The sequence below is a fragment of the Eurosta solidaginis genome, chromosome X, assembly GCF_040869045.1.
Source record: "Eurosta solidaginis isolate ZX-2024a chromosome X, ASM4086904v1, whole genome shotgun sequence".
Classification (NCBI taxonomy): Eukaryota; Metazoa; Arthropoda; class Insecta; order Diptera; family Tephritidae; genus Eurosta; species Eurosta solidaginis.
Genome location: NC_090324.1, coordinates 16723868 through 16735981, shown reverse-complemented (window position 1 = coordinate 16735981; position 12114 = coordinate 16723868). Strand labels below are relative to the sequence as shown.

Sequence of the window (12114 nt, the reverse complement as noted above, 5' to 3'; positions counted from 1 at the left end):
ACCCATCGTATTATTATAGGGCTTATGTTGTTGTTGTTGTTGTAGCAGTACTTCCTCTAACGGGAGTCCAAGGAAACTTGCTGTTTCAACAGGGGTGGACCATAAGGAAAGGGGTGTTAGAGGCGTTGGTTCCACATTACAATTAAAGATATGGTTGGTATCATGTGGGGACACATTGCAAGCGGGGCATACATTTTGTATGTCGGGGTTGATTCTGGATAGGTAAGAGTTTAACCTGTTACAGTATCCAGAACGAAGTTGAGCAAGAGTGACACGCGTTTCCCTGGGGAGTATGCGTTCCTCTTCCGCGAGTTTTGGATACTTTTCTTTGAGTACTGGATTCACCGGGCAATTCCCGGTATAAAGGTCCGACGCCTTTTTGTGGAGTTCACCAAGGACCTGCTTGTGTTTTTTCGCTTCATCCGGCTGGGTTCTAAGGTGCCGTATTTTCTAAAAATGCTTACGGAGATGACTCCTTAAGCCCCTAGGCTGTGCTGGTTCATCAATCAGATGCCTGTTGTGATGCCCAGGTTTCTGGGTATTCAACAGGAACTGTTTGGTGAGCATCTCATTTCTCTCCCTGATGGGGAGTATTCTCACCTCATTATGCAGATGGTGTTCTGGGGACATAAGAAGACAGCCCGTGGCGATTCTGAGAGCAGTATTTTGGCAGGCCTGCAGCTTCTTCCACTGGGTAATTTTTAGCCTTGGCGACAAGACGGGTGACGCGTAGCACGTAATCGGCTGGCTAATTGCTTTGTATGTAGTCATGAGCGTTTTTTTATCTTTTCCCCAGGTGCAGCCAGCGAGGGATTTGAGGATTTTGTTACGGCTCTGAATTCTCGGAACAATTGCGGCTGCGTGCTCACCAAAATGTAGATCCTGATCAAACGTCACACCCAAGATTTTGGGGTGTAGGACAGTCGGTAGCGTAGTGCCATCGACGTGGATGTCCAAAATGGTCGACATTTGGGACGTCCATGTTGTAAATAAGGTCGCGGAAGATTTAGTCGGTGATATTGCAAGGTTTCGCGAGGCAAAAAACTGGAGAGATCAGGGAGGTAGCCGTTTATTCTATTGCATATCTCATCGATCTGTGGGCCTGGGTCTGTGGCCATTATTGTGCAGTCATCGGTGTAGGAAACGATTGCGACTCCTTCCGGTGGTGAAGGCAGCTTAGATATGTAGAAATTAAGCAGAAGTGGGGATAGGACACCACCCTGTGGTACCCCTTGTTTAATTCTCCTTGGTTTTGATGTTTCGTTTCTAAATTGCACCGATGCCTGCCGACCACCCAGATAATTTGCGGTCAACCTTTTAAGACATGGGGGAAGGGTAAACCCTTCCAGGTCTTGCAGTAACGAGCCATGGTTGACCGTATTATAAGCTTTTGATAGGTCTAGCACTACGAGTACTGTTCTATGGTGGCGGTATTGATTTAAACCGCAATTTATCTGGGTGCTAATGGCATTTAGCGCGTGGTATGGAGTTTTCTGAAGCCAGGCTGATGACAGGCTAGCTGCAAATTCGCTTGGAAATAAGGGAGCAAAATGGCTTCAGGCGTCTTTGCTACTGGCGATAGGAGAGATATCGGACGATACGACTCTCCTATGTTAGCTGGTTTACCAGGCTTTAGTAGCGGGACCACCTTGGCAGTTTTCCATTTCTCGGGTATGACAAAGGTGGAAAGAGTTGAAGACATGTGCTAAATATTTGAGACCCTCTTTCCCTAGGCTTTTAAGCATCGGCATGGCTATGCCGTCTAGGCCCACTGCTTTGGATGGTTTAGCGCGACCAATGGCGTCCTCAACCTCTTTAGCGCTGATGGTGATTGGTGACGCACTGAATTTGTGTCTATGTGCATGCTGTTGGCCCTCCGTCTATCTTTGTCGACCGTAGAATGCATTATATATTGTCGGCAGAAAGCGCTCGCGCATTTTTTCGCATCCGACAGCACTTTGTCGCCAAAAGCGATGGAAACTTTGTCTTTGTACTTAGTCGGATTCGATAGGGACTTTACGGTGGACCAAAGTTTACCCACACCTGTAGAGAGCTTACAACCTCTTTGGTGCTCCTCCCGTTTCACCCGCTTGTGTTCATCCACAAGTAATCTGATGCGTTGGTTTATATCCCTTATTTGGGGGTCGCCTGGATCAAGCTGTCTTATAAGGTCACGTTCTCTCACTAAGTTTGCGGCCTCGGCCGGGAAGTGGGCCGGATTTCGGGAATTCTCCCGGCGGGAATGAAACGTGCCGAGGCGGATTCAATAACCTTGCGGAAGGCACGCTCCCCTTGGCGGGCATCAGTCGGGATTAGGAGGGCAGCAAAGAGGTTGTCTGTAAAAGATTTATATTCTTCCCACTTTCCTTTTTTGAGGTTTATGAAAGTGCGATTTTCTGTGACGATGAAGTCGGCGGTTCGCTCGAGCGAAATAAGTATAGGCAGGTGGTCGGATGCCAATGTTACCATCGGCTGCCAGTTGACGCAGTTTAAGAGTTCTGCGCTCACGATTGAGATATCTGGCGAACTGTGACAGCTTCCTACCATACGTGTGGGGGCGTCTCCGTTTATTGTGCAGAACTTCGTTTCTTCTATTTGATCCGCCAACATCTCACCCCTACTGTCCGCCCGTAAATTTGAATGCCATAGATCGTGATGGGCATTGAAATCGCCTAAGATAATGCGATTGTTGCCAGTGAGTAAGGCGCTGATATTAGGGCGGTATCCACTGGGGCAATAGGTGGCAGGAGGGATGTAGATGTTGATGATTTCTAGGTTTGCATCGCCTGACCGGACAGATTGGCCTTGACGTTCTAAGACGGTCGATGCCAGGATCAAATATATAATATTGCACAGAGTGGTGTATGATAAATGCGAGGCCGCCTCCATTTCCGCTCTCGCGATCTTTTCTGTGGACATTATACCCAGAGCAGGTCTGCAATGCAGATCTTGCTGTGAGTTTATTCTCTTGAATCCGTGATCTTCCCATTTAGTCCATTACAGTTTAACTGCAGAATTCTGAAGTGCATAGGAGGAGACGTCGCCACTCTGGGGGTAAGTGACGGGTGACTACGCCTGGGTTGAGGAAGGCCAGGACGCAATTGCTGTTGTGGCCCTGGGACTGGGTGTCCTTGGGCAAGCATTGGGGTACCCCCATAATTTGGATTTGCGACCTGGCAACATGGCGCGATGAAACCCGTCGGGGGGTTGCCGTCGCGGAGTCCATAACATCTAGGAAAGTGGGACCACCCAAGGCAGGAGCTTCATTGGGCGGATGTCGCAAACATATATATTCTGTGCTGGCAAACGGTGCAAACGGAGGTAGGGACTAAGAGTCTGTTTCCCTGACCTACACGATTGCTGCCGGAAAAGGGGGGGGGGGCGGAGGCAGGGGCTGATGCGCAGCATTGCTACCGACTTTACTACGAAGATAGTAGTTATGAGTGGTAGGAGCTGTTTGAGTTTTTGGCGCCGTGGGGCGCGAGCAGCAGCGGGTACTTGTTGTGGCTTGCTGAACAGCGGTGCTACTGACAGGTAGGGAGGGGGGACGCTTAGGCGTAGACTACGAGACGCCCTTGGGCTTGAACAGTAAGGAGCCACAAAAGATTTATAAAAGTTACGTGGACGTCGGGTTTTGGGATCAAGCCCAGAACAACCTGTCCGATGCAACCATCCCTTACAGGAGACACACTGAACAGAGTATGGCCGTCCTAAAAAGATTATTTTCCGGCAGATGCAGCAAAACCATTTCTCAGGACCGGGGTCAGGAGACGGACCCGGATTGGATTCGATACCTTTCCGGAGCAAGAGAATATGGAGCAGTCCTGCTGCAAGGAGCTGCTGGGGGATGACAATTTGTGGGAGGGACGCAACAAATTAAATGGAGTTACACTGAAATGACAGTCCTTGGTCGGGAAAAATCCGGAGTCGCTCCGGTACATAGAACCGACTGCCTTGGGAAGCGATAGGGCTTATGTCCTTGTCAATCATAGCCTGCTCGATAGCTTGATGTGTTGTGTTATCGAAAGCCCCTGATATATCAATAAAAGCGCAGAGGGCTATATTTTTAGACTCCAGAGCCTTTTCGATTTTTACCGTGAGACTATGGATAGCCGTCTCCGTGGATTTCTCTGACCGGTAGGCGAACTGATTCCTACATAGAGGGCGTTTATTTAGATTGACCTCCCTGATATGCGGATCTAAGATTTTCTCCATACCTTTTAGAAGAAACGAACTGAGGCTTATTGGTCGATACGACGAGGGCAGTTGCTCGGGTTTCCCTGGCTTTGATAAGAATACTACCCTAACTTCTGCCCACCTGATCGGGATATGGCCGAGCAGTAGTGTGCCTTATATAAAGAGGAAAGATCTGGGGCTATATGCTTTATCCCTTGCTGTAACAGAGAAGGGTAGACACCATCCGGTCCTGGTGACTTGAATGGGCTAAAATTAGACAGAGCCCATTGCACTCGTTTCACAGAGGTGAGCTTTGTTGCTAGGCTTTTTTCATTACCGCTGATAGTTGGCAAATCTGCCATTATGGGTGGTGATTGATAGCCTGCTTTGCAGTCAGGAAGGTGTGTTTCGAGTAATACTTTGCTCGTATCTTCCGGCCGCGTGGTGTAGCTCCCATCTGTTTTTTTTTTTTTTAATAAATAAAACTTAACATACATTTTTCAAGCTAAACAGAGAAAAAAGCTAAATCTAGCTTGAAAAAAGCTTAAATGGTAACACTGGTCATATCTTTCAAATATATGTGGTGCCATAGCGATGCACCCAGTATCTTCATGTTAATCTCATTACAGATTGCCGCCTTGATATGGTTTCTGTCTTTTATTACGTTTAAAGAGCTCAAAAATAGTGTTTTTCGGCTCCATTCGGACTCTATAGTTTATAACCCAATAATGGAGCTTTTTATATATTTTTAACTTTAATTCCCTTCCGATTTGTATTTTAATTTATATGATACTTATAGCACTTTTTAAATTTTTAAATTTTAAGCTGGCGGTAACAATTCTGGAGACTGAAGTGTAATTGAGAAATACATTATGCAATAGAAAATGGAAACATAATGCGTATCACTAATTATTTTATTACTTAGTAACAATGAGACGGGAAAGAAAATACATGTCTAAATTATCACGGCCACATATAAAATAAAAAATAAATAAATGCATGCGTTATAAGGACATGTAATACTCAAACAAAGCATTTGAATACCTACATAGCAACATTAAATATGGGACATGTGTATGTGCATGACAAAATGTGCTAACAAAAATGTAAACGTTGTATGCATTAAACAGTATATATGTTTTTGACTAAAATATTACTTTAGAAATGGACAAAAATAATCAGTGTTTATTTACAACAATACATTTGGGAAATGGTTTGTCCCAGCTTGTTCGAAGATGGTCTTACCAAATATGGATAAATAACACCTAAATATATATATATCATTCAATTACCATCACATGTGGGTACCGAAAGACGGGCATTGAATGGCTTTGTAATAATGGTACATTATAAGTTTTTAATACAATTGGCGCTGTTTTTGTTATTGTGGATTAAGCGAAAGCAACAGGGGTAACGAATAGCAAACATCACAACACATATATGAGACTTAAGCAGTCATAAATCAAACAAGAATAACATTCTTTGATTTAATATAAAATTATTAAAATCGTAAATTTAGGTTTTGTCAATATTGAACAAATCACTAAGCACTTGTTTGTATAACGAAATCAAAGTTATTCTCCGAAATATGTGTATAATTGTTTGACTAAAGAATGGTAGAAAGAGCTATTGTGAATTTACTTTATGTTTAGAATTGAAATTGAAAATATCTGCAATGTTACCTGGACTACACGGCAGAAAGTTTTTCAAAGGAGAGCGTTAAGACACAGAAGAAAATGAATGCATTTTTAATTTTATACTGAGCAATGCCAATGAACTTCACGAAAAAAAATCAGATTTTTTCGGTAAACACTATTGACTTTATCGGTGGTAGTGTCTAGCGATTTTATTCGATATCTTACTTATAAATAAAAAAATAAATGTAAGGCGCGATAACCTCCGAAGAGATCTAAGGCCGAGCTTCTCTTCCAATTTGCGTCGTGCTCCTCTTGATTTTCCCTACAAATTGGCCGGACGGGACCTACATGTTTTATGCCGACTCCGAACGGCATCTGCAAAGCAGATGAGTTTTCACTGAGAGCTTTTCATGGCAGAAATACACCCGGAGTGCTTGCCAAACACTGCCGAGGGGCGACCCCGCTTAGAAAAATTTTCTTCTAATTGAAAAATCTTATTTCTAAAATTTTGATGTTGCTTTGCCCGGGAGTTGAACCCAGGGCATACGGTGTGATAGGCGGAGCACGCTACCCATCACACCACGGTGGCCGCCGTGACTTAAGTCAACCGAAAAATCAGTATTCTCAACCGAAAAAAAAAATTAAGTAAGCCTTGCTCATCCATTCATCGGTCTATCCGTCAGCCTCTACTTCTTTTGACCGCGACTAATACTACAGGCTCATTCCATTTCAAGACACCCGGTCCCCGCAGGACATGATTTTTGATTTTGATGAAATTTTAATATGTTGTTCTTTGGTCAAAATAATGAAACACGTGTTTTTTTTTTGCTTCATAAAAATTTTTTTTCGGATTTATCGGCAATTGAATTCTATAAAATGCAATCGATATTTCGTTCACCAATTCAACTGTCAATAACTTTGTCAAAAATTAACCGATTCTCATGATTTTTCTTTGAAATGTTCGTTATTATATTTACTTTTATATAAATTTATAAACAATAGCATATAGTTTAAAAATTTCTTTTTTAGTATTTAGTAAAAATTTATGACTTTTTTCAAAAATTAATATCTCAAAAAAGGTTATCTTTTTTTTTTGTTTAAACTTTTTCTATATTGAGTATCTAAACAATTTATATTTCAACTTGCCCAAATGCTTGTTAGCCAAAATTCGTTGTTTTCGAAATATTAAACTTTTTTTCGCCTATATATTGATCCAATGCATATCAGCATACAATTGCTTTGTCAAGAATTAACCGATTTTTATGATTTTTTCTTTGAAATGTTCGCTATTACGTTTAATTTTATTTAAATTTGTAAACAATAGCATAGTTTAAAAAAAATTTTAGTATTTAGTAAAAATTTGTGACTTTTATTCAAAAATTAATATTTCAAAAAAAATCTTAATTTTTCCCTAACCTTTTTCTATACTGAGTAAACAGCATATATTTCAACTCGGCTAAATACCCATTAGCCAAAATTCGTTGTTTCCGAAATATAATTTTTTCGCCATATGTTATTGCAATACATATCAGCATACAACGAGATCAATGCCAAATGCTTAAAATTAATAAAAATATCACATTTATTATTGAAAACATTCATTTGTTGTTATTTTTCAGAATTACAGTGATTTTGTAGTAAAACGGCGGCAAATGATGTGCAAATACAAAATCACCGTAATTCTGAAAAATAACAACAAATGAATGTCTTCAATAATAAATGTGATATTTTTATTAATTTTAAGCATTTGGCATTGATCTCGTTGTATGCTGATATGTATTGCATCAATATATGGCGAAAAAAAGTTTAACATTCAAAAAATTATATTTCGGAAACAACGAATTTTGGCTAATGGGCATTTAGCTAAGTTGAAATATATGCTGTTTACTAAGTATATAAAAAGAATAGGCAAACAAAATAAGCTTTTTTTTTTTTGAAATAATAATTTTTGAAAAAAAGTCATAAATTTTTACTAAATACTAAACATTTTTTTTAACTATATGCTATTGTTTATAAATTTACATAAAAGTAAATATAATAACGAACATTTCAAAGAAAAAATCATGAGAATCGGTTAATTTTTGGCAAAGTTATTGACAGTTGAAAAAATAGGTGAATAAAATATCGATTGCATTTTATGGAATTCAATTACCGATAAATCCGAAAAAAATATTTCTATGAGGCAACAAAAAACACGTGTTTCATTATTTTGACCAAAGAACACCATATTAAACTTTCATCAAAATCAGAAATCATGTCCTGCGCGGACCGGGTGTCTTGAAATGGAATGAGCCTACGGTAAAAAAAAAATTATTTCAAAATAAAATATAATTCTGTGATAATTCAATACTGACGGGATATTTCCATCATTATAAAGCTACAATGGTAAAATTTAATTTGAGCAACATCGTACGGTTTACTTAAAAGCTGTATTTAACTATCTTGAAAAAAAAGCGCGTGATCTACTAAGGCTGCTCGATTTTTTTTGAAAATCTTTGTATTGATTTCAAATACGAACACCGCAATTTCCGATATTAATTAGGACAAACGACTTTGCTGTTTAACGAAATGTTAACATATCCAGCTTAAAGTTTAAACATTATAAGATCCATAAGAAAAATGTAAAATGTTACACAAAATTTAGCGAAAGACGGAAAGTTTCAAGACCGGTGAAATTTCTGTCAGAACGAACAATTGTTCAGAGAGAGCTTAGATTCTAGAGGGAAGTCGTTAACGTCATCTTAAACGGAGCAAGCTTAAAAGCACCCAGTGAAAGTGATAATGTTCCACCCGCTCTTCACAATAATTTCTTCTGGACCATTCCAGGATCAGGTGAAATTTCAGCGAAACTATTAATATTAAACAAAACAAAATAATTAATAAAAAATATTTAAGTTTAACGGTTTTATTGAGAACAATCTAATATATATTATAAATGGGAAAGTTTGGATATTTGTATGTTTGGATGTTTGGATGTCCAGACGTTTGTCTTTGTGCCTCAGTCACGCAAGAACGGCTGAACAGATTTGGATGAAATTTGGCACACGTATAGCCAATAGTCTAGAAGCATCTACTAGCTATATATTTTTCAAAAGGGGGAGGTCCCCGCCCCCTGGGAACAGTTAAAATTTAATTATTATATTTTTTCGTCTTTGTGACTGAATCACGCCAGAACGACTACACGGATTTTGATGAAATTTGGGAAACAGACAACAGTCTACTAGAGAAATTTTTTTCGGACATGGAAAGGGGGTGGGGTTCCCACGACACCTTCGAAAAATTACTTTTTAATAATTTTTACGCATTATAACTTTACCTTTACTGACCTTCACCAATATTACAAACTCAATAGGTCAAATAAGTCGAGGGCATACAAAATGAGCAGTGACACCCTCCGCCCCCCTCCCCCTTCTCTTCCCCTCTGGCGCAAAACCTATAAATTGTTACAACTCTATATAAATGTTCTCCTAAATCAATAATTTTTAGTATCTGGCTCATACAGATCGAGATCTAAACAATTTCGGAAAAACGATCGGTGGAGCTCTCCGTCTCCTCCCGCCATCCACCCTCCTTCAACTGTTTTTATTAGCACGCTTTTACTAACTTTATCTGTATGTTTCTTTGTAACTTTTCAATCGCTCCAACACGCCTGCTGCCTTATTAACAAACAGATCTTTTGGGGATCCTTCCGGTACCATTTCTGGATGACCTTCGGGTTCTCGTGAGGTTAATTTCGGGACTTTTTCGGGATCATTTCTTGAATGGTTTCGGTATGCCGTTAGGGTAATTTTGGGACTTTTTGGGGGGACTATTTCGAGATGATTTCCTTCCGGCATCATTTCCGAATGGTTTTCGGTATCCGTCTGGGATCCCGTCGGGGTTATTTTGGGAGTTTTACGGGACTATTCCGGGATAATTTGGGGATCCTTCCGGGATCATTCCAGGATGGTATTCGGGATCCCGTTCGGGTAATTTCGGGACTTTTTCGGGAAGATTTTGGGGCCCTTCCGTCCGGCATCCCGTCGGGGTAATTTCGGGAATTTTTATGGACGATTTCTGGATCATTTGCGTACCCTTCAGAGATCAATTCTCGGTGGTTTTTGGGATCCGTCCGGGATCCCGTCAGGGTCATATCGGGACTATTTCGGTATCATTCTGGGACCCATCCGATATCATTTCTGGGTAGTTTTCCGGATCCGTCCGGCATACCGTCGGGGTAATTTCGGGACTTTTTCTGGACTATGTCAAGGTCATTTTGGGATTAGGGTTATTTCGGCACTTTTTCGGATCTTTTTGGGGATCATTTAGGGTTCTTCCGGCATCATTTCTGGATGGTTTTCGGGATCCGTCCGGGATCCAGTCAGAGTAATTTCGAGAATTTTTTGAAACTATTTCGGGATCATTTGAGGACCCCTTCGGCATCATTTCTGGTTGGTTTTCGACCCTGCGAAACCGGTTGTTCAGGACACATGCCCTTTTAAATTATGAGCTTATATGGCCATGGATTTGCTGCTAATTTTGGAAAACACAAAAAACCTGATAATACACCTAGAATCTTCAAATTTGACATGTGGACTGATTTTAAGACTCTTGATAAACGCTTTTATTAGATCAATTAGGACTGTGATATAAACTGTAAGATTTAATAATTTAGGTGTAAAGTTTTAATGTTAAAAATATATAATTATGTACAATATGGAATTTTTTTGTCGCAGACGAAGAAGCCTAATTATCGTTAAAGATTACAATGAACTTATAAAGCGTTATATTTCTTTACAGTCAATTTATTTTTTACTTTTTATTTAATTTTATTAACCAATAATAGAAGCTTATTATGTATGTCTGTATAGATTTCACTTTTAAATTGTTCCATGAGGAATTCTCTCTTTTTTAAGTAGAGAAAAAGCACCAAATATTGTTATATTAGGCGATTTTAATTTTGATTTAATGAGCACCAATTCTATGCTAGACAACTATCTTGCGCTCCTTGCAGAACATGGTTTATTTTCCTTCATTCATGAGGTTACTAGGCCAGAATCAGGGACCTGTATAGACCATGGTTATGGTAGATTTAGTAATATTGAAGAGAATATGCATGCTGGTATAAACATTGACTTTGGAATTTTGGACCATTGTATGACCGGAATTCAACTTACTAATTTAAATGCAAATAGGCGAATTACCAATTGCGAGGAAGGAGTTAAGAAAATAAATTTTTATGTTTTAAATGAAACACTTCGCTTTGATGGGAAACAGTTTTAAATGAGTCAAATGTAGACGAAGCATATAATTTTTTTATGGAAACACTTACGATGCACATAAACTACTCAAGTATTTCTATTTTTCCTAAAAGATCAACTTTAACACTTAAACCTTGGATCACTCAAACTGTATTAAAAAAGGTCAGGCTGAAAAACACGTTACGGAAAAGAAACAACAGGCATCCGGCGAATACTAAGCTAAGAAATCGTGCGCGTATGTTGACTAAAAGGGTAAACAAAGAAATACGTACAAGGCGAGATAAATATTTTCAAAACCTCCTTTTCATAACGCAGGGCATCTCCAAAAAAGAATGGGATGCTGTAAATAGAATAACAAACCGTAATTATAAAAGAAAGTGCGTCTCACTCATATTAAACGTGAATGGTGTAGATGTGTCGGAGCCTCAGGAAGTTGGAAACGAACTCAATGATTTCTTTGTCAACGTAGGAAAAGCCTCCGATTTAAGCAGTAATCCTAAGCCCTGCACCTGCTATACAAACCCAATACATACCGAATTCTTTCCGTCGAGTAACAGTTTTTTCTTTGATGCAATTAAAGGCGCAGAAATTATTAATATAATTAAATCTCTAAGTAACTCTAATTCATGTGGTAATGACAACATATCAAATCGAACGTTAAAGAGCATAACATTTAACATTGTTGATATTTTAGAACATTTATTTAATTTAAGTATAGCCTCTGGAGTTTTTCCTGCTCACTTAAAATGCGGTTATACCATTATTTAAAAAGGGAATAAAAATGACAAAAATAACTACAGGCCCATATCTCTTTTATCTTCAATCTCAAAAATTCTTGAGAAAGCAGTGAAAAATAGGGTGCTGTCCTATTTAAACGAAGTTAAATTTTTTAGCCCTAAGCAATTTGGTTTTATGTCCGGGTTTTCTACTGAAGATGCTCTTCTAGATTTTCTTCCTTTATTTATAAGTCAATTGATGATAAAAAATGTTGTGCAAGTCCCTCTGTAGACATAACAAAGGCATTTGATATGGTTGACCATAGTATTCTAATAAGCAAGCTT

General features: G+C 39.3%; 1 long non-coding RNA gene across 1 annotated transcript; it reads left to right on the top strand.

Moving 5' to 3' along the window:
* The first annotated feature begins 4875 nt into the window (after positions 1-4875).
* LOC137234279 (uncharacterized) lies at positions 4876-5690 on the top strand. The gene is made up of 2 exons (XR_010947762.1): positions 4876-5282; positions 5339-5690. It is a non-coding gene; the product is annotated as an uncharacterized lncRNA (long non-coding RNA).
* The last annotated feature ends 6424 nt before the right edge of the window (positions 5691-12114 follow it).